Source organism: Lissotriton vulgaris, chromosome 11, assembly GCF_964263255.1.
Source record: "Lissotriton vulgaris chromosome 11, aLisVul1.2, whole genome shotgun sequence".
Taxonomy (NCBI): domain Eukaryota; kingdom Metazoa; phylum Chordata; class Amphibia; order Caudata; family Salamandridae; genus Lissotriton; species Lissotriton vulgaris.
The window spans coordinates 88,469,249-88,491,118 of NC_141699.1; positions in this window are offsets into that span (position 1 = coordinate 88,469,249).

Consider the following 21,870-nt stretch of genomic DNA (forward strand, 5'->3'; position numbering starts at 1 on the left):
AGCTTTTCCCATGCATCACCAGTGATGCGTCTCAGATTTAGTGTGCATCACTAGTGATGCATGAAAAGGTTAAAATGATTTAAACATTTATGGAGATATACATTATGTTTAGGATGTTATTAGGCAACTGTTCCTTGCTGTTTTTTCCATTTTCCACCATTTTTGATGGCCTATAATGGAAAAAATGAGTTTGACACGAAACACCTCGAAATGTCACAAATAGGAGTCAGACGTGTACCTGGAGCCTGGAAATGAGCCCTAGCCACTCTTGTCATATCACCTGAGATATATAAGGGGTCCTGGTGGCTACAGGGGCCTGAAAACAGTCATGGGGGTTGATACCGAAAATTAGCAAAAATCATCCAAAAAATTTTTTGACAAGATTTGCTAATTTGTCAAATAGCTCATATTGGATATCAGAGACACCGTTTGAGTGTTCAAGACATAAATACACTTGTTAGAAAGGTCAGATCTGATGCTTTCATTTGATCTGTCTACCTTTGGTATTATCTGAAGTTTTTTTTAGCTTCCAGCCAAGGGAAAAACCTGATATCGTACCCGATTTTGCGCACCTTGGGCTGGGTGGAAGAAGTGACTTTGCCCCCTTAAATCCAAAAACTTCAAAAAGTCGTCCCTGGAGGACAGAAATGGGTCTTAGACACTCCTGGTATGTCATCTGAGGTATACTATGGGGTCCTTGGGTCCAAAACTAGAAATGTGGTGTGACTCTGAGCTCTATGGCACATAATGGAAAAAATTAGTTTGACTCCAAACACCTCAACATGTCAGAAATGGGAGTCAGACATGTACCTGGAGCCTGGAAATGAGCCCTAGCCACTCTTGCTTCATCACCTGAGATATAATATAGGGTCCTGGTGGCCAAAGGGACCCACAAACAGTCATTAGGGTTGATAATGAAAATTTGCAAAACTCGCTAATAGTGAGCACTTTTAGCAAGCTTTTCCCATGCATCACCACTGATGCATTTGCATCACTAGTGATGCAAATGCATCACCAGTGCTGCGTCTCAGATTTAGTGTGCTTCACTAGTGATGCATGAAAAGGTTAAAATGATTTAAACATTTATGGAGATATACATTATGTTTAGGATGTTATTAGGCAACTGTTCCTTGCTGTTTTTTCCATTTTCCACCATTTTTGATGGCCTATCATGGAAAAAATGAGTTTGACACGAAACACCTCGAAATGTCACAAATACGAGTCAGACGTGTACCTGGAGCCTGGAAATGAGCCCTAGCCACTCTTGTCATATCACCTGAGATACATAATGGGGTCCTGGTGGCTACAGGGGCCTGAAAACAGTCATGAGGGTTGATACCGAAAATTAGCAAAAATTGTCAAAACATTTTTTTGCCAAGATTTGCTAATTTATCAAATAGCTCAGATTGGATATCAGAGACACCGTTTGAGTGTTCAAGACATAAATACACTTGTTAGAAAGGTCAGATCTCATGCTTTCATTTGATCTGTCTACCTTTGGTATTATCTGAAGTTTTTTTTAGCTTCCAGCCAAGGGAAAAACCTGATATCGTACCCGATTTTGCGCACCTTGGGCTGGGTGGAAGAAGTGACTTTGCCCCCTTAAATCCAAAAACTTCAAAAAGTCGTCCCTGGAGGACAGAAATGGCCCTTAGACAATCCTGGTATGTCATCTGAGGTATACTATGGGGTCCTTGGGTCCAAAACACGAAATGTGGTGTGACTCTGAGCTCCATGGCCCATAATGGAAAAAATGTGTTTGACACCAAACACCAATACATGTCAGAAATGGGAGTCAGACATGTACCTGGAGGCTGGAAATGAGCCCTAGCCACTCTTGCTTCATCACCTGAGATATAATATAGGGTCCTGGAGGCCACAGAGACCCACAGTCGTTAGGGTTGATACTGAAAATTTGCAAAACTCGCTAATAGTGAGCACTTTGAGCAAGCTTTTCCCATGCATCACCAGTGATGCGTCTCAGATTTAGTGTGCATCACTAGTGATGCATGAAAAGGTTAAAATGATTTAAACATTTATGGAGATATACATTATGTTTAGGATGTTATTAGGCAACTGTTCCTTGCTGTTTTTTCCATTTTCCACCATTTTTGATGGCCTATAATGGAAAAAATGAGTTTGACACGAAACACCTCGAAATGTCACAAATAGGAGTCAGACGTGTACCTGGAGCCTGGAAATGAGCCCTAGCCACTCTTGTCATATCACCTGAGATATATAATGGGGTCCTGGTGGCTACAGGGGCCTGAAAACAGTCATGGGGGTTGATACCGAAAATTAGCAAAAATCATCCAAAAAGTTTTTTGACAAGATTTGCTAATTTGTCAAATAGCTCATATTGGATATCAGAGACACTGTTTGAGTGTTCAAGACATAAATACACTTGTTAGAAAGGTCAGATCTGATGCTTTCATTTGATCTGTCTACCTTTGGTATTATCTGAAGTTTTTTTTAGCTTCCAGCCAAGGGAAAAACCTGATATCGTACCCGATTTTGCGCACCTTGGGCTGGGTGGAAGAAGTGACTTTGCCCCCTTAAATCCAAAAACTTCAAAAAGTCGTCCCTGGAGGACAGAAATGGCCCTTAGACAATCCTGGTATGTCATCTGAGGTATACTATGGGGTCCTTGGGTCCAAAACACGAAATGTGGTGTGACTCTGAGCTCCATGGCCCATAATGGAAAAAATGTGTTTGACACCAAACACCAATACATGTCAGAAATGGGAGTCAGACATGTACCTGGAGGCTGGAAATGAGCCCTAGCCACTCTTGCTTCATCACCTGAGATATAATATAGGGTCCTGGAGGCCACAGAGACCCACAGTCGTTAGGGTTGATACTGAAAATTTGCAAAACTCGCTAATAGTGAGCACTTTGAGCAAGCTTTTCCCATGCATCACCAGTGATGCGTCTCAGATTTAGGGTGCATCACTAGTGATGCATGAAAAGGTTAAAATGATTTAAACATTTATGGAGATATACATTATGTTTAGGATGTTATTAGGCAACTGTTCCTTGCTGTTTTTTCCATTTTCCACCATTTTTGATGGCCTATAATGGAAAAAATGAGTTTGACACGAAACACCTCGAAATGTCACAAATAGGAGTCAGACGTGTACCTGGAGCCTGGAAATGAGCCCTAGCCACTCTTGTCATATCACCTGAGATATATAATGGGGTCCTGGTGGCTACAGGGGCCTGAAAACAGTCATGGGGGTTGATACCGAAAATTAGCAAAAATCATCCAAAAAATTTTTTGACAAGATTTGCTAATTTGTCAAATAGCTCATATTGGATATCAGAGACACTGTTTGAGTGTTCAAGACATAAATACACTTGTTAGAAAGGTCAGATCTGATGCTTTCATTTGATCTGTCTACCTTTGGTATTATCTGAAGTTTTTTTTAGCTTCCAGCCAAGGGAAAAACCTGATATCGTACCCGATTTTGCGCACCTTGGGCTGGGTGGAAGAAGTGACTTTGCCCCCTTAAATCCAAAAACTTCAAAAAGTCGTCCCTGGAGGACAGAAATGGCCCTTAGACAATCCTGGTATGTCATCTGAGGTATACTATGGGGTCCTTGGGTCCAAAACACGAAATGTGGTGTGACTCTGAGCTCCATGGCCCATAATGGAAAAAATGTGTTTGACACCAAACACCAATACATGTCAGAAATGGGAGTCAGACATGTACCTGGAGGCTGGAAATGAGCCCTAGCCACTCTTGCTTCATCACCTGAGATATAATATAGGGTCCTGGAGGCCACAGAGACCCACAGTCATTAGGGTTGATACTGAAAATTTGCAAAACTCGCTAATAGTGAGCACTTTGAGCAAGCTTTTCCCATGCATCACCAGTGATGCGTCTCAGATTTAGTGTGCATCACTAGTGATGCATGAAAAGGTTAAAATGATTTAAACATTTATGGAGATATACATTATGTTTAGGATGTTATTAGGCAACTGTTCCTTGCTGTTTTTTCCATTTTCCACCATTTTTGATGGCCTATAATGGAAAAAATGAGTTTGACACGAAACACCTCGAAATGTCACAAATAGGAGTCAGACGTGTACCTGGAGCCTGGAAATGAGCCCTAGCCACTCTTGTCATATCACCTGAGATATATAAGGGGGTCCTGGTGGCTACAGGGGCCTGAAAACAGTCATGGGGGTTGATACCGAAAATTAGCAAAAATCATCCAAAAATTTTTTTGACAAGATTTGCTAATTTGTCAAATAGCTCATATTGGATATCAGAGACACCGTTTGAGTGTTCAAGACATAAATACACTTGTTAGAAAGGTCAGATCTGATGCTTTCATTTGATCTGTCTACCTTTGGTATTATCTGAAGTTTTTTTTAGCTTCCAGCCAAGGGAAAAACCTGATATCGTACCCGATTTTGCGCACCTTGGGCTGGGTGGAAGAAGTGACTTTGCCCCCTTAAATCCAAAAACTTCAAAAAGTCGTCCCTGGAGGACAGAAATGGGTCTTAGACACTCCTGGTATGTCATCTGAGGTATACTATGGGGTCCTTGGGTCCAAAACTAGAAATGTGGTGTGACTCTGAGCTCTATGGCACATAATGGAAAAAATTAGTTTGACTCCAAACACCTCAACATGTCAGAAATGGGAGTCAGACATGTACCTGGAGCCTGGAAATGAGCCCTAGCCACTCTTGCTTCATCACCTGAGATATAATATAGGGTCCTGGTGGCCAAAGGGACCCACAAACAGTCATTAGGGTTGATAATGAAAATTTGCAAAACTCGCTAATAGTGAGCACTTTTAGCAAGCTTTTCCCATGCATCACCACTGATGCATTTGCATCACTAGTGATGCAAATGCATCACCAGTGCTGCGTCTCAGATTTAGTGTGCTTCACTAGTGATGCATGAAAAGGTTAAAATGATTTAAACATTTATGGAGATATACATTATGTTTAGGATGTTATTAGGCAACTGTTCCTTGCTGTTTTTTCCATTTTCCACCATTTTTGATGGCCTATCATGGAAAAAATGAGTTTGACACGAAACACCTCGAAATGTCACAAATACGAGTCAGACGTGTACCTGGAGCCTGGAAATGAGCCCTAGCCACTCTTGTCATATCACCTGAGATACATAATGGGGTCCTGGTGGCTACAGGGGCCTGAAAACAGTCATGAGGGTTGATACCGAAAATTAGCAAAAATTGTCAAAACATTTTTTTGCCAAGATTTGCTAATTTGTCAAATAGCTCAGATTGGATATCAGAGACACCGTTTGAGTGTTCAAGACATAAATACACTTGTTAGAAAGGTCAGATCTGATGCTTTCATTTGATCTGTCTACCTTTGGTATTATCTGAAGTTTTTTTTAGCTTCCAGCCAAGGGAAAAACCTGATATCGTACCCGATTTTGCGCACCTTGGGCTGGGTGGAAGAAGTGACTTTGCCCCCTTAAATCCAAAAACTTCAAAAAGTCGTCCCTGGAGGACAGAAATGGCCCTTAGACAATCCTGGTATGTCATCTGAGGTATACTATGGGGTCCTTGGGTCCAAAACAAGAAATGTGGTGTGACTCTGAGCTCCATGGCCCATAATGGAAAAAATGTGTTTGACACCAAACACCAATACATGTCAGAAATGGGAGTCAGACATGTACCTGGAGGCTGGAAATGAGCCCTAGCCACTCTTGCTTCATCACCTGAGATATAATATAGGGTCCTGGAGGCCACAGAGACCCACAGTCGTTAGGGTTGATACTGAAAATTTGCAAAACTCGCTAATAGTGAGCACTTTGAGCAAGCTTTTCCCATGCATCACCAGTGATGCATTTGCATCACTAGTGATGCAAATGCATCACCAGTGCTGCGTCTCAGATTTAGTGTGCATCACTAGTGATGCATGAAAAGGTTAAAATGATTTAAACATTTATGGAGATATACATTATGTTTAGGATGTTATTAGGCAACTGTTCCTTGCTGTTTTTTCCATTTTCCACCATTTTTGATGGCCTATAATGGAAAAAATGAGTTTGACACGAAACACCTCGAAATGTCACAAATAGGAGTCAGACGTGTACCTGGAGCCTGGAAATGAGCCCTAGCCACTCTTGTCATATCACCTGAGATATATAATGGGGTCCTGGTGGCTACAGGGGCCTGAAAACAGTCATGGGGGTTGATACCGAAAATTAGCAAAAATCATCCAAAAATTTTTTTGACAAGATTTGCTAATTTGTCAAATAGCTCATATTGGATATCAGAGACACTGTTTGAGTGTTCAAGACATAAATACACTTGTTAGAAAGGTCAGATCTGATGCTTTCATTTGATCTGTCTACCTTTGGTATTATCTGAAGTTTTTTTTAGCTTCCAGCCAAGGGAAAAACCTGATATCGTACCCGATTTTGCGCACCTTGGGCTGGGTGGAAGAAGTGACTTTGCCCCCTTAAATCCAAAAACTTCAAAAAGTCGTCCCTGGAGGACAGAAATGGCCCTTAGACAATCCTGGTATGTCATCTGAGGTATACTATGGGGTCCTTGGGTCCAAAACACGAAATGTGGTGTGACTCTGAGCTCCATGGCCCATAATGGAAAAAATGTGTTTGACACCAAACACCAATACATGTCAGAAATGGGAGTCAGACATGTACCTGGAGGCTGGAAATGAGCCCTAGCCACTCTTGCTTCATCACCTGAGATATAATATAGGGTCCTGGAGGCCACAGAGACCCACAGTCGTTAGGGTTGATACTGAAAATTTGCAAAACTCGCTAATAGTGAGCACTTTGAGCAAGCTTTTCCCATGCATCACCAGTGATGCATTTGCATCACTAGTGATGCAAATGCATCACCAGTGCTGCGTCTCAGATTTAGTGTGCATCACTAGTGATGCATGAAAAGGTTAAAATGATTTAAACATTTATGGAGATATACATTATGTTTAGGATGTTATTAGGCAACTGTTCCTTGCTGTTTTTTCCATTTTCCACCATTTTTGATGGCCTATAATGGAAAAAATGAGTTTGACACGAAACACCTCGAAATGTCACAAATAGGAGTCAGACGTGTACCTGGAGCCTGGAAATGAGCCCTAGCCACTCTTGTCATATCACCTGAGATATATAATGGGGTCCTGGTGGCTACAGGGGCCTGAAAACAGTCATGGGGGTTGATACCGAAAATTAGCAAAAATCATCCAAAAATTTTTTTGACAAGATTTGCTAATTTGTCAAATAGCTCATATTGGATATCAGAGACACTGTTTGAGTGTTCAAGACATAAATACACTTGTTAGAAAGGTCAGATCTGATGCTTTCATTTGATCTGTCTACCTTTGGTATTATCTGAAGTTTTTTTTAGCTTCCAGCCAAGGGAAAAACCTGATATCGTACCCGATTTTGCGCACCTTGGGCTGGGTGGAAGAAGTGACTTTGCCCCCTTAAATCCAAAAACTTCAAAAAGTCGTCCCTGGAGGACAGAAATGGCCCTTAGACAATCCTGGTATGTCATCTGAGGTATACTATGGGGTCCTTGGGTCCAAAACACGAAATGTGGTGTGACTCTGAGCTCCATGGCCCATAATGGAAAAAATGTGTTTGACACCAAACACCAATACATGTCAGAAATGGGAGTCAGACATGTACCTGGAGGCTGGAAATGAGCCCTAGCCACTCTTGCTTCATCACCTGAGATATAATATAGGGTCCTGGAGGCCACAGAGACCCACAGTCGTTAGGGTTGATACTGAAAATTTGCAAAACTCGCTAATAGTGAGCACTTTGAGCAAGCTTTTCCCATGCATCACCAGTGATGCGTCTCAGATTTAGTGTGCATCACTAGTGATGCATGAAAAGGTTAAAATGATTTAAACATTTATGGAGATATACATTATGTTTAGGATGTTATTAGGCAACTGTTCCTTGCTGTTTTTTCCATTTTCCACCATTTTTGATGGCCTATAATGGAAAAAATGAGTTTGACACGAAACACCTCGAAATGTCACAAATAGGAGTCAGACGTGTACCTGGAGCCTGGAAATGAGCCCTAGCCACTCTTGTCCTATCACCTGAGATATATAATGGGGTCCTGGTGGCTACAGGGGCCTGAAAACAGTCATGGGGGTTGATACCGAAAATTAGCAAAAATCATCCAAAAAATTTTTTGACAAGATTTGCTAATTTGTCAAATAGCTCATATTGGATATCAGAGACACTGTTTGAGTGTTCAAGACATAAATACACTTGTTAGAAAGGTCAGATCTGATGCTTTCATTTGATCTGTCTACCTTTGGTATTATCTGAAGTTTTTTTTAGCTTCCAGCCAAGGGAAAAACCTGATATCGTACCCGATTTTGCGCACCTTGGGCTGGGTGGAAGAAGTGACTTTGCCCCCTTAAATCCAAAAACTTCAAAAAGTCGTCCCTGGAGGACAGAAATGGCCCTTAGACAATCCTGGTATGTCATCTGAGGTATACTATGGGGTCCTTGGGTCCAAAACACGAAATGTGGTGTGACTCTGAGCTCCATGGCCCATAATGGAAAAAATGTGTTTGACACCAAACACCAATACATGTCAGAAATGGGAGTCAGACATGTACCTGGAGGCTGGAAATGAGCCCTAGCCACTCTTGCTTCATCACCTGAGATATAATATAGGGTCCTGGAGGCCACAGAGACCCACAGTCGTTAGGGTTGATACTGAAAATTTGCAAAACTCGCTAATAGTGAGCACTTTGAGCAAGCTTTTCCCATGCATCACCAGTGATGCGTCTCAGATTTAGTGTGCATCACTAGTGATGCATGAAAAGGTTAAAATGATTTAAACATTTATGGAGATATACATTATGTTTAGGATGTTATTAGGCAACTGTTCCTTGCTGTTTTTTCCATTTTCCACCATTTTTGATGGCCTATAATGGAAAAAATGAGTTTGACACGAAACACCTCGAAATGTCACAAATAGGAGTCAGACGTGTACCTGGAGCCTGGAAATGAGCCCTAGCCACTCTTGTCATATCACCTGAGATATATAATGGGGTCCTGGTGGCTACAGGGGCCTGAAAACAGTCATGGGGGTTGATACCGAAAATTAGCAAAAATCATCCAAAAATGTTTTTGACAAGATTTGCTAATTTGTCAAATAGCTCATATTGGATATCAGAGACACTGTTTGAGTGTTCAAGACATAAATACACTTGTTAGAAAGGTCAGATCTGATGCTTTCATTTGATCTGTCTACCTTTGGTATTATCTGAAGTTTTTTTTAGCTTCCAGCCAAGGGAAAAACCTGATATCGTACCCGATTTTGCGCACCTTGGGCTGGGTGGAAGAAGTGACTTTGCCCCCTTAAATCCAAAAACTTCAAAAAGTCGTCCCTGGAGGACAGAAATGGCCCTTAGACAATCCTGGTATGTCATCTGAGGTATACTATGGGGTCCTTGGGTCCAAAACACGAAATGTGGTGTGACTCTGAGCTCCATGGCCCATAATGGAAAAAATGTGTTTGACACCAAACACCAATACATGTCAGAAATGGGAGTCAGACATGTACCTGGAGGCTGGAAATGAGCCCTAGCCACTCTTGCTTCATCACCTGAGATATAATATAGGGTCCTGGAGGCCACAGAGACCCACAGTCGTTAGGGTTGATACTGAAAATTTGCAAAACTCGCTAATAGTGAGCACTTTGAGCAAGCTTTTCCCATGCATCACCAGTGATGCGTCTCAGATTTAGTGTGCATCACTAGTGATGCATGAAAAGGTTAAAATGATTTAAACATTTATGGAGATATACATTATGTTTAGGATGTTATTAGGCAACTGTTCCTTGCTGTTTTTTCCATTTTCCACCATTTTTGATGGCCTATAATGGAAAAAATGAGTTTGACACGAAACACCTCGAAATGTCACAAATAGGAGTCAGACGTGTACCTGGAGCCTGGAAATGAGCCCTAGCCACTCTTGTCATATCACCTGAGATATATAATGGGGTCCTGGTGGCTACAGGGGCCTGAAAACAGTCATGGGGGTTGATACCGAAAATTAGCAAAAATCATCCAAAAAATTTTTTGACAAGATTTGCTAATTTGTCAAATAGCTCATATTGGATATCAGAGACACTGTTTGAGTGTTCAAGACATAAATACACTTGTTAGAAAGGTCAGATCTGATGCTTTCATTTGATCTGTCTACCTTTGGTATTATCTGAAGTTTTTTTTAGCTTCCAGCCAAGGGAAAAACCTGATATCGTACCCGATTTTGCGCACCTTGGGCTGGGTGGAAGAAGTGACTTTGCCCCCTTAAATCCAAAAACTTCAAAAAGTCGTCCCTGGAGGACAGAAATGGCCCTTAGACAATCCTGGTATGTCATCTGAGGTATACTATGGGGTCCTTGGGTCCAAAACACGAAATGTGGTGTGACTCTGAGCTCCATGGCCCATAATGGAAAAAATGTGTTTGACACCAAACACCAATACATGTCAGAAATGGGAGTCAGACATGTACCTGGAGGCTGGAAATGAGCCCTAGCCACTCTTGCTTCATCACCTGAGATATAATATAGGGTCCTGGAGGCCACAGAGACCCACAGTCGTTAGGGTTGATACTGAAAATTTGCAAAACTCGCTAATAGTGAGCACTTTGAGCAAGCTTTTCCCATGCATCACCAGTGCTGCGTCTCAGATTTAGTGTGCATCACTAGTGATGCATGAAAAGGTTAAAATGATTTAAACATTTATGGAGATATACATTATGTTTAGGATGTTATTAGGCAACTGTTCCTTGCTGTTTTTTCCATTTTCCACCATTTTTGATGGCCTATAATGGAAAAAATGAGTTTGACACGAAACACCTCGAAATGTCACAAATAGGAGTCAGACGTGTACCTGGAGCCTGGAAATGAGCCCTAGCCACTCTTGTCATATCACCTGAGATATATAATGGGGTCCTGGTGGCTACAGGGGCCTGAAAACAGTCATGGGGGTTGATACCGAAAATTAGCAAAAATCATCCAAAAATTTTTTTGACAAGATTTGCTAATTTGTCAAATAGCTCATATTGGATATCAGAGACACTGTTTGAGTGTTCAAGACATAAATACACTTGTTAGAAAGGTCAGATCTGATGCTTTCATTTGATCTGTCTACCTTTGGTATTATCTGAAGTTTTTTTTAGCTTCCAGCCAAGGGAAAAACCTGATATCGTACCCGATTTTGCGCACCTTGGGCTGGGTGGAAGAAGTGACTTTGCCCCCTTAAATCCAAAAACTTCAAAAAGTCGTCCCTGGAGGACAGAAATGGCCCTTAGACAATCCTGGTATGTCATCTGAGGTATACTATGGGGTCCTTGGGTCCAAAACACGAAATGTGTTGTGACTCTGAGCTCCATGGCCCATAATGGAAAAAATGTGTTTGACACCAAACACCAATACATGTCAGAAATGGGAGTCAGACATGTACCTGGAGGCTGGAAATGAGCCCTAGCCACTCTTGCTTCATCACCTGAGATATAATATAGGGTCCTGGAGGCCACAGAGACCCACAGTCGTTAGGGTTGATACTGAAAATTTGCAAAACTCGCTAATAGTGAGCACTTTGAGCAAGCTTTTCCCATGCATCACCAGTGATGCGTCTCAGATTTAGTGTGCATCACTAGTGATGCATGAAAAGGTTAAAATGATTTAAACATTTATGGAGATATACATTATGTTTAGGATGTTATTAGGCAACTGTTCCTTGCTGTTTTTTCCATTTTCCACCATTTTTGATGGCCTATAATGGAAAAAATGAGTTTGACACGAAACACCTCGAAATGTCACAAATAGGAGTCAGACGTGTACCTGGAGCCTGGAAATGAGCCCTAGCCACTCTTGTCATATCACCTGAGATATATAATGGGGTCCTGGTGGCTACAGGGGCCTGAAAACAGTCATGGGGGTTGATACCGAAAATTAGCAAAAATCATCCAAAAATTTTTTTGACAAGATTTGCTAATTTGTCAAATAGCTCATATTGGATATCAGAGACACTGTTTGAGTGTTCAAGACATAAATACACTTGTTAGAAAGGTCAGATCTGATGCTTTCATTTGATCTGTCTACCTTTGGTATTATCTGAAGTTTTTTTTAGCTTCCAGCCAAGGGAAAAACCTGATATCGTACCCGATTTTGCGCACCTTGGGCTGGGTGGAAGAAGTGACTTTGCCCCCTTAAATCCAAAAACTTCAAAAAGTCGTCCCTGGAGGACAGAAATGGCCCTTAGACAATCCTGGTATGTCATCTGAGGTATACTATGGGGTCCTTGGGTCCAAAACACGAAATGTGGTGTGACTCTGAGCTCCATGGCCCATAATGGAAAAAATGTGTTTGACACCAAACACCAATACATGTCAGAAATGGGAGTCAGACATGTACCTGGAGGCTGGAAATGAGCCCTAGCCACTCTTGCTTCATCACCTGAGATATAATATAGGGTCCTGGAGGCCACAGAGACCCACAGTCGTTAGGGTTGATACTGAAAATTTGCAAAACTCGCTAATAGTGAGCACTTTGAGCAAGCTTTTCCCATGCATCACCAGTGATGCGTCTCAGATTTAGTGTGCATCACTAGTGATGCATGAAAAGGTTAAAATGATTTAAACATTTATGGAGATATACATTATGTTTAGGATGTTATTAGGCAACTGTTCCTTGCTGTTTTTTCCATTTTCCACCATTTTTGATGGCCTATAATGGAAAAAATGAGTTTGACACGAAACACCTCGAAATGTCACAAATAGGAGTCAGACGTGTACCTGGAGCCTGGAAATGAGCCCTAGCCACTCTTGTCATATCACCTGAGATATATAAGGGGGTCCTGGTGGCTACAGGGGCCTGAAAACAGTCATAGGGGTTGATACCGAAAATTAGCAAAAATCATCCAAAAATTTTTTTGACAAGATTTGCTAATTTGTCAAATAGCTCATATTGGATATCAGAGACACCGTTTGAGTGTTCAAGACATAAATACACTTGTTAGAAAGGTCAGATCTGATGCTTTCATTTGATCTGTCTACCTTTGGTATTATCTGAAGTTTTTTTTAGCTTCCAGCCAAGGGAAAAACCTGATATCGTACCCGATTTTGCGCACCTTGGGCTGGGTGGAAGAAGTGACTTTGCCCCCTTAAATCCAAAAACTTCAAAAAGTCGTCCCTGGAGGACAGAAATGGGTCTTAGACACTCCTGGTATGTCATCTGAGGTATACTATGGGGTCCTTGGGTCCAAAACTAGAAATGTGGTGTGACTCTGAGCTCTATGGCACATAATGGAAAAAATTAGTTTGACTCCAAACACCTCAACATGTCAGAAATGGGAGTCAGACATGTACCTGGAGCCTGGAAATGAGCCCTAGCCACTCTTGCTTCATCACCTGAGATATAATATAGGGTCCTGGTGGCCAAAGGGACCCACAAACAGTCATTAGGGTTGATAATGAAAATTTGCAAAACTCGCTAATAGTGAGCACTTTTAGCAAGCTTTTCCCATGCATCACCACTGATGCATTTGCATCACTAGTGATGCAAATGCATCACCAGTGATGCGTCTCAGATTTAGTGTGCATCACTAGTGATGCATGAAAAGGTTAAAATGATTTAAACATTTATGGAGATATACATTATGTTTAGGATGTTATTAGGCAACTGTTCCTTGCTGTTTTTTCCATTTTCCACCATTTTTGATGGCCTATCATGGAAAAAATGAGTTTGACACGAAACACCTCGAAATGTCACAAATACGAGTCAGACGTGTACCTGGAGCCTGGAAATGAGCCCTAGCCACTCTTGTCATATCACCTGAGATACATAATGGGGTCCTGGTGGCTACAGGGGCCTGAAAACAGTCATGAGGGTTGATACCGAAAATTAGCAAAAATTGTCAAAACATTTTTTTGCCAAGATTTGCTAATTTGTCAAATAGCTCAGATTGGATATCAGAGACACCGTTTGAGTGTTCAAGACATAAATACACTTGTTAGAAAGGTCAGATCTGATGCTTTCATTTGATCTGTCTACCTTTGGTATTATCTGAAGTTTTTTTTAGCTTCCAGCCAAGGGAAAAACCTGATATCGTACCCGATTTTGCGCACCTTGGGCTGGGTGGAAGAAGTGACTTTGCCCCCTTAAATCCAAAAACTTCAAAAAGTCGTCCCTGGAGGACAGAAATGGCCCTTAGACAATCCTGGTATGTCATCTGAGGTATACTATGGGGTCCTTGGGTCCAAAACAAGAAATGTGGTGTGACTCTGAGCTCCATGGCCCATAATGGAAAAAATGTGTTTGACACCAAACACCAATACATGTCAGAAATGGGAGTCAGACATGTACCTGGAGGCTGGAAATGAGCCCTAGCCACTCTTGCTTCATCACCTGAGATATAATATAGGGTCCTGGAGGCCACAGAGACCCACAGTCGTTAGGGTTGATACTGAAAATTTGCAAAACTCGCTAATAGTGAGCACTTTGAGCAAGCTTTTCCCATGCATCACCAGTGATGCATTTGCATCACTAGTGATGCAAATGCATCACCAGTGCTGCGTCTCAGATTTAGTGTGCATCACTAGTGATGCATGAAAAGGTTAAAATGATTTAAACATTTATGGAGATATACATTATGTTTAGGATGTTATTAGGCAACTGTTCCTTGCTGTTTTTTCCATTTTCCACCATTTTTGATGGCCTATAATGGAAAAAATGAGTTTGACACGAAACACCTCGAAATGTCACAAATAGGAGTCAGACGTGTACCTGGAGCCTGGAAATGAGCCCTAGCCACTCTTGTCATATCACCTGAGATATATAATGGGGTCCTGGTGGCTACAGGGGCCTGAAAACAGTCATGGGGGTTGATACCGAAAATTAGCAAAAATCATCCAAAAATTTTTTTGACAAGATTTGCTAATTTGTCAAATAGCTCATATTGGATATCAGAGACACTGTTTGAGTGTTCAAGACATAAATACACTTGTTAGAAAGGTCAGATCTGATGCTTTCATTTGATCTGTCTACCTTTGGTATTATCTGAAGTTTTTTTTAGCTTCCAGCCAAGGGAAAAACCTGATATCGTACCCGATTTTGCGCACCTTGGGCTGGGTGGAAGAAGTGACTTTGCCCCCTTAAATCCAAAAACTTCAAAAAGTCGTCCCTGGAGGACAGAAATGGCCCTTAGACAATCCTGGTATGTCATCTGAGGTATACTATGGGGTCCTTGGGTCCAAAACACGAAATGTGGTGTGACTCTGAGCTCCATGGCCCATAATGGAAAAAATGTGTTTGACACCAAACACCAATACATGTCAGAAATGGGAGTCAGACATGTACCTGGAGGCTGGAAATGAGCCCTAGCCACTCTTGCTTCATCACCTGAGATATAATATAGGGTCCTGGAGGCCACAGAGACCCACAGTCGTTAGGGTTGATACTGAAAATTTGCAAAACTCGCTAATAGTGAGCACTTTGAGCAAGCTTTTCCCATGCATCACCAGTGATGCGTCTCAGATTTAGTGTGCATCACTAGTGATGCATGAAAAGGTTAAAATGATTTAAACATTTATGGAGATATACATTATGTTTAGGATGTTATTAGGCAACTGTTCCTTGCTGTTTTTTCCATTTTCCACCATTTTTGATGGCCTATAATGGAAAAAATGAGTTTGACACGAAACACCTCGAAATGTCACAAATAGGAGTCAGACGTGTACCTGGAGCCTGGAAATGAGCCCTAGCCACTCTTGTCATATCACCTGAGATATATAATGGGGTCCTGGTGGCTACAGGGGCCTGAAAACAGTCATGGGGGTTGATACCGAAAATTAGCAAAAATCATCCAAAAAATTTTTTGACAAGATTTGCTAATTTGTCAAATAGCTCATATTGGATATCAGAGACACTGTTTGAGTGTTCAAGACATAAATACACTTGTTAGAAAGGTCAGATCTGATGCTTTCATTTGATCTGTCTACCTTTGGTATTATCTGAAGTTTTTTTTAGCTTCCAGCCAAGGGAAAAACCTGATATCGTACCCGATTTTGCGCACCTTGGGCTGGGTGGAAGAAGTGACTTTGCCCCCTTAAATCCAAAAACTTCAAAAAGTCGTCCCTGGAGGACAGAAATGGCCCTTAGACAATCCTGGTATGTCATCTGAGGTATACTATGGGGTCCTTGGGTCCAAAACACGAAATGTGGTGTGACTCTGAGCTCCATGGCCCATAATGGAAAAAATGTGTTTGACACCAAACACCAATACATGTCAGAAATGGGAGTCAGACATGTACCTGGAGGCTGGAAATGAGCCCTAGCCACTCTTGCTTCATCACCTGAGATATAATATAGGGTCCTGGAGGCCACAGAGACCCACAGTCGTTAGGGTTGATACTGAAAATTTGCAAAACTCGCTAATAGTGAGCACTTTGAGCAAGCTTTTCCCATGCATCACCAGTGATGCGTCTCAGATTTAGTGTGCATCACTAGTGATGCATGAAAAGGTTAAAATGATTTAAACATTTATGGAGATATACATTATGTTTAGGATGTTATTAGGCAACTGTTCCTTGCTGTTTTTTCCATTTTCCACCATTTTTGATGGCCTATAATGGAAAAAATGAGTTTGACACGAAACACCTCGAAATGTCACAAATAGGAGTCAGACGTGTACCTGGAGCCTGGAAATGAGCCCTAGCCACTCTTGTCATATCACCTGAGATATATAATGGGGTCCTGGTGGCTACAGGGGCCTGAAAACAGTCATGGGGGTTGATACCGAAAATTAGCAAAAATCATCCAAAAAATTTTTTGACAAGATTTGCTAATTTGTCAAATAGCTCATATTGGATATCAGAGACACTGTTTGAGTGTTCAAGACATAAATACACTTGTTAGAAAGGTCAGATCTGATGCTTTCATTTGATCTGTCTACCTTTGGTATTATCTGAAGTTTTTTTTAGCTTCCAGCCAAGGGAAAAACCTGATATCGTACCCGATTTTGCGCACCTTGGGCTGGGTGGAAGAAGTGACTTTGCCCCCTTAAATCCAAAAACTTCAAAAAGTCGTCCCTGGAGGACAGAAATGGCCCTTAGACAATCCTGGTATGTCATCTGAGGTATACTATGGGGTCCTTGGGTCCAAAACACGAAATGTGGTGTGACTCTGAGCTCCATGGCCCATAATGGAAAAAATGTGTTTGACACCAAACACCAATACATGTCAGAAATGGGAGTCAGACATGTACCTGGAGGCTGGAAATGAGCCCTAGCCACTCTTGCTTCATCACCTGAGATATAATATAGGGTCCTGGAGGCCACAGAGACCCACAGTCGTTAGGGTTGATACTGAAAATTTGCAAAACTCGCTAATAGTGAGCACTTTGAGCAAGCTTTTCCCATGCATCACCAGTGATGCGTCTCAGATTTAGTGTGCATCACTAGTGATGCATGAAAAGGTTAAAATGATTTAAACATTTATGGAGATATACATTATGTTTAGGATGTTATTAGGCAACTGTTCCTTGCTGTTTTTTCCATTTTCCACCATTTTTGATGGCCTATAATGGAAAAAATGAGTTTGACACGAAACACCTCGAAATGTCACAAATAGGAGTCAGACGTGTACCTGGAGCCTGGAAATGAGCCCTAGCCACTCTTGTCATATCACCTGAGATATATAATGGGGTCCTGGTGGCTACAGGGGCCTGAAAACAGTCATGGGGGTTGATACCGAAAATTAGCAAAAATCATCCAAAAAATTTTTTGACAAGATTTGCTAATTTGTCAAATAGCTCATATTGGATATCAGAGACACTGTTTGAGTGTTCAAGACATAAATACACTTGTTAGAAAGGTCAGATCTGATGCTTTCATTTGATCTGTCTACCTTTGGTATTATCTGAAGTTTTTTTTAGCTTCCAGCCAAGGGAAAAACCTGATATCGTACCCGATTTTGCGCACCTTGGGCTGGGTGGAAGAAGTGACTTTGCCCCCTTAAATCCAAAAACTTCAAAAAGTCGTCCCTGGAGGACAGAAATGGCCCTTAGACAATCCTGGTATGTCATCTGAGGTATACTATGGGGTCCTTGGGTCCAAAACACGAAATGTGGTGTGACTCTGAGCTCCATGGCCCATAATGGAAAAAATGTGTTTGACACCAAACACCAATACATGTCAGAAATGGGAGTCAGACATGTACCTGGAGGCTGGAAATGAGCCCTAGCCACTCTTGCTTCATCACCTGAGATATAATATAGGGTCCTGGAGGCCACAGAGACCCACAGTCGTTAGGGTTGATACTGAAAATTTGCAAAACTCGCTAATAGTGAGCACTTTGAGCAAGCTTTTCCCATGCATCACCAGTGATGCGTCTCAGATTTAGTGTGCATCACTAGTGATGCATGAAAAGGTTAAAATGATTTAAACATTTATGGAGATATACATTATGTTTAGGATGTTATTAGGCAACTGTTCCTTGCTGTTTTTTCCATTTTCCACCATTTTTGATGGCCTATAATGGAAAAAATGAGTTTGACACGAAACACCTCGAAATGTCACAAATAGGAGTCAGACGTGTACCTGGAGCCTGGAAATGAGCCCTAGCCACTCTTGTCATATCACCTGAGATATATAATGGGGTCCTGGTGGCTACAGGGGCCTGAAAACAGTCATGGGGGTTGATACCGAAAATTAGCAAAAATCATCCAAAAAATTTTTTGACAAGATTTGCTAATTTGTCAAATAGCTCATATTGGATATCAGAGACACTGTTTGAGTGTTCAAGACATAAATACACTTGTTAGAAAGGTCAGATCTGATGCTTTCATTTGATCTGTCTACCTTTGGTATTATCTGAAGTTTTTTTTAGCTTCCAGCCAAGGGAAAAACCTGATATCGTACCCGATTTTGCGCACCTTGGGCTGGGTGGAAGAAGTGACTTTGCCCCCTTAAATCCAAAAACTTCAAAAAGTCGTCCCTGGAGGACAGAAATGGCCCTTAGACAATCCTGGTATGTCATCTGAGGTATACTATGGGGTCCTTGGGTCCAAAACACGAAATGTGGTGTGACTCTGAGCTCCATGGCCCATAATGGAAAAAATGTGTTTGACACCAAACACCAATACATGTCAGAAATGGGAGTCAGACATGTACCTGGAGGCTGGAAATGAGCCCTAGCCACTCTTGCTTCATCACCTGAGATATAATATAGGGTCCTGGAGGCCACAGAGACCCACAGTCATTAGGGTTGATACTGAAAATTTGCAAAACTCGCTAATAGTGAGCACTTTGAGCAAGCTTTTCCCATGCATCACCAGTGATGCGTCTCAGATTTAGTGTGCATCACTAGTGATGCATGAAAAGGTTAAAATGATTTAAACATTTATGGAGATATACATTATGTTTAGGATGTTATTAGGCAACTGTTCCTTGCTGTTTTTTCCATTTTCCACCATTTTTGATGGCCTATAATGGAAAAAATGAGTTTGACACGAAACACCTCGAAATGTCACAAATAGGAGTCAGACGTGTACCTGGAGCCTGGAAATGAGCCCTAGCCACTCTTGTCATATCACCTGAGATATATAAGGGGGTCCTGGTGGCTACAGGGGCCTGAAAACAGTCATGGGGGTTGATACCGAAAATTAGCAAAAATCATCCAAAAATTTTTTTGACAAGATTTGCTAATTTGTCAAATAGCTCATATTGGATATCAGAGACACCGTTTGAGTGTTCAAGACATAAATACACTTGTTAGAAAGGTCAGATCTGATGCTTTCATTTGATCTGTCTACCTTTGGTATTATCTGAAGTTTTTTTTAGCTTCCAGCCAAGGGAAAAACCTGATATCGTACCCGATTTTGCGCACCTTGGGCTGGGTGGAAGAAGTGACTTTGCCCCCTTAAATCCAAAAACTTCAAAAAGTCGTCCCTGGAGGACAGAAATGGGTCTTAGACACTCCTGGTATGTCATCTGAGGTATACTATGGGGTCCTTGGGTCCAAAACTAGAAATGTGGTGTGACTCTGAGCTCTATGGCACATAATGGAAAAAATTAGTTTGACTCCAAACACCTCAACATGTCAGAAATGGGAGTCAGACATGTACCTGGAGCCTGGAAATGAGCCCTAGCCACTCTTGCTTCATCACCTGAGATATAATATAGGGTCCTGGTGGCCAAAGGGACCCACAAACAGTCATTAGGGTTGATAATGAAAATTTGCAAAACTCGCTAATAGTGAGCACTTTTAGCAAGCTTTTCCCATGCATCACCACTGATGCATTTGCATCACTAGTGATGCAAATGCATCACCAGTGCTGCGTCTCAGATTTAGTGTGCTTCACTAGTGATGCATGAAAAGGTTAAAATGATTTAAACATTTATGGAGATATACATTATGTTTAGGATGTTATTAGGCAACTGTTCCTTGCTGTTTTTTCCATTTTCCACCATTTTTGATGGCCTATCATGGAAAAAATGAGTTTGACACGAAACACCTCGAAATGTCACAAATACGAGTCAGACGTGTACCTGGAGCCTGGAAATGAGCCCTAGCCACTCTTGTCATATCACCTGAGATACATAATGGGGTCCTGGTGGCTACAGGGGCCTGAAAACAGTCATGAGGGTTGATACCGAAAATTAGCAAAAATTGTCAAAACATTTTTTTGCCAAGATTTGCTAATTTGTCAAATAGCTCAGATTGGATATCAGAGACACCGTTTGAGTGTTCAAGACATAAATACACTTGTTAGAAAGGTCAGATCTGATGCTTTCATTTGATCTGTCTACCTTTGGTATTATCTGAAGTTTTTTTTAGCTTCCAGCCAAGGGAAAAACCTGATATCGTACCCGATTTTGCGCATCTTGGGCTGGGTGGAAGAAGTGACTTTGCCCCCTTAAATCCAAAAACTTCAAAAAGTCGTCCCTGGAGGACAGAAATGGCCCTTAGACAATCCTGGTATGTCATCTGAGGTATACTATGGGGTCCTTGGGTCCAAAACAAGAAATGTGGTGTGACTCTGAGCTCCATGGCCCATAATGGAAAAAATGTGTTTGACACCAAACACCAATACATGTCAGAAATGGGAGTCAGACATGTACCTGGAGGCTGGAAATGAGCCCTAGCCACTCTTGCTTCATCACCTGAGATATAATATAGGGTCCTGGAGGCCACAGAGACCCACAGTCGTTAGGGTTGATACTGAAAATTTGCAAAACTCGCTAATAGTGAGCACTTTGAGCAAGCTTTTCCCATGCATCACCAGTGATGCATTTGCATCACTAGTGATGCAAATGCATCACCAGTGCTGCGTCTCAGATTTAGTGTGCATCACTAGTGATGCATGAAAAGGTTAAAATGATTTAAACATTTATGGAGATATACATTATGTTTAGGATGTTATTAGGCAACTGTTCCTTGCTGTTTTTTCCATTTTCCACCATTTTTGATGGCCTATAATGGAAAAAATGAGTTTGACACGAAACACCTCGAAATGTCACAAATAGGAGTCAGACGTGTACCTGGAGCCTGGAAATGAGCCCTAGCCACTCTTGTCATATCACCTGAGATATATAATGGGGTCCTGGTGGCTACAGGGGCCTGAAAACAGTCATGGGGGTTGATACCGAAAATTAGCAAAAATCATCCAAAAATTTTTTTGACAAGATTTGCTAATTTGTCAAATAGCTCATATTGGATATCAGAGACACTGTTTGAGTGTTCAAGACATAAATACACTTGTTAGAAAGGTCAGATCTGATGCTTTCATTTGATCTGTCTACCTTTGGTATTATCTGAAGTTTTTTTTAGCTTCCAGCCAAGGGAAAAACCTGATATCGTACCCGATTTTGC